Consider the following 2427-nt stretch of genomic DNA (forward strand, 5'->3'; position numbering starts at 1 on the left):
GCGGCCTCGCCGGGAGCCGGGGCTGCGGAGGTGGCGCCCTGCGCCCTGTGCTCACCTCCCTCCTCTCCCGAGGCCGCGCACTGTGGAGGGGACCACGGCCCGACGGGCCTGTCCCTTCACCCCTGTCCCCTGAAGTCGCCGGCACTTGGGGGGCTCCCCGCGCCCCTCTGTTCTGCAGGCCCTCCAGATCGGCCCTGCCCTAAGAACGATGTGGTGGCCGGGGCCTCCATCCCGGAGCCTGGGAGCCTCCAAGCCGCTGGAGGTGGGGGAGGATGCTGCAGGGGCACCGGGGATGCTGGGGTCGGTCGTCACGCCACAGACCCCAGGGAGTGCGGCCAGATTGCCTCCAATGTTGCCTTATTGGGAGAGGCGTGCCACCCAGCTCCTGTCGGCTTCGGGGTGGTGGTTGGGGGCGGAGGGATGCGATTTTCAGAGCCCGGGAAGCCAGCCTGCCATTTCCTCTCTGGGAATGGTTTCCAAAATGGACCCCGAGCTGAATCCGCTGGGTACCACTCCATGTCCCCCGGGGCTGTGCTTCTAGCATCCCCACCTCCTCACCGCCCGAAGGCCAGCACCCCACTTTTCTGGGCCATTTTGGCGACAAAATAAAGGGGACCCAGGTTGGAGAGTTTGGAGTAGACTGTTGGCAGCTATTGGGTGCGTTCAAGATTATTGAATGCAGCTATTCAGTATTATCCAATATGTTCATCATGCCCCATCCCACCTTTAAAGAATGGTAGAGAGAAGAAGAGATGGAATCCTAACTTGTGAAATGAAAGCCACAAGGGAAAGTAAAAACCCTGCATCTTAGGAGTGAATGTTAAGAGAATTTTGTGTTTGGTCAGGATAATCTGCTTCTCCCTGGATATTCACATAGAAATGAGGTCTCTTGTCTGTTAGGTTTACAGATGTCCAGAAATGATCAATGTGGCCTAAATTGCCGGAAAAAAAAAAGTAGGAGGGGATTAATTCTTTGGAAATCATATGTAGTTCCCAGCCTGGCCTACTGCACCCATGATACAGTCGAAACAACTGAGATGAGGTTGGGGAAAACCCACAGGAGAGAAAGATTCAGAAGCCCTTTTGCAGCCTCCCCAGGTCTGAGTCAGACTCAGGCACGCTTCCTGTACCAAGGGTTAAAGTCAGAAGTCGGTGTCCTGGACCATTCATTAATTCCAGGTTGTGTTGTTCACACTTCAGAGGTACTTTGGGAAGTGTTTTGGGCTGACAACATGTGCAAGGTGCAAAGGCCCATGTAACCCTTTTCTAGAAAGTTCTAGGGCCCCTGCAGGCTGTGTGGTCAGGGAGTATGTACATGCTCCAGGTGGAATCCAAGGGAGCCTGCTGGTGGGCATTTTTCCATGGGTCAAGCTTCGTGGCTCTTGCCACTTCACATCTTGCTGTGGCCCTCTCAGCTCTGGGCCACTGGGGTGCCTGTGGGGTCCCTCAACCCTGGCCTGGGCTGCTCTATACTCCAAGGCCAGGGCACCTGGACTCCAGAACAGGAAACATGGATTTCGACGGGTAGGTTACCCGACCCGGGCTTGGTCCCTTCAGCCACAGGTGGCAAAGACTTCATGGCGCATTTCAGATTCTGGACAATTCTGAGACCCTGAAGACGAGGGGCAGCATCACCCAGGGGCTGTGAAATACCTGCTTTAAAAAACAAAAACACAAAGTACCCTTGGAGTCTCAGCGTTTGGATAGGTGGTGCAGGGGACGGCTCCCAGGAGCTGGGCCACTGCTGCTGTAGCTGCATTTGCTGTAGCCACATCCCCTGCCCTCCCCCACCCCGTCCCTCCGCCCAGCTGAGATGGCTGCCCCCCTATTCCATTCCCCTGGCAACCGATCCGCGTCGTCTCGTCCTCATCATCGTGCTGACATGCGCCCATCTTGCTGCAGATGCTGGCTGGCCATTAGCATGCAGCCGAATGTCCCTGCCACCTGCCAGCCTTGCTCTGGCCCACTCGCCTCTCCTTGTAGGGGGGGAGACGGTGGGCAAGAGCAAGAGGGGGAAGGGTGGAAATGGCCTCTCATCTCAGCACCTCCTTCTGCAGCAGCCTGGCCAAAGGCTGGCCCCCCACCACCGCCAGAGGCTGTCCCCCAGCCAGAGGGACTTAGCCTGGGGCAATGCAGATTTTCTCTGACCCCAGGCAGTAGCGTTATCCCCTGGGAGCCCTTGGGGATTCAGGTTCCTCAGTGTAAAATCTACACTGTTTGTTTGTTTGTTTTTTCAATTTAAAGAATCTTTGAAAGTTTTTTTTTTTTTTTTTAGCTTTTATTTTATGTTGGAGTATAGCAGATTAATTGGAGAAGGCAATGGCACCCCACTCTAGTACTCTTGCCTGGAAAATCCCATGGACAGAGGAGCCTGGTAGGCTGCAGTCCACGGGGTCTCGAAGAGTCGGACACGACTGATCGACTTCA

At 55.5% G+C, this 2427-nt stretch overlaps 1 protein-coding gene across 1 annotated transcript in view; it reads left to right on the plus strand.

Annotated features, from left to right (window-relative positions):
* TMEM130 (transmembrane protein 130) overlaps window positions 1–2427 on the plus strand; it is a 17133-nt gene that overhangs the window by 792 nt on the left and 13914 nt on the right. The gene's annotated exons all lie outside the window — the stretch shown is intronic.

The sequence above is a fragment of the Bison bison genome, unplaced genomic scaffold, assembly GCF_000754665.1.
Source record: "Bison bison bison isolate TAMUID 2011002044 unplaced genomic scaffold, Bison_UMD1.0 scf7180017864223, whole genome shotgun sequence".
NCBI classification, from domain to species: domain Eukaryota; kingdom Metazoa; phylum Chordata; class Mammalia; order Artiodactyla; family Bovidae; genus Bison; species Bison bison.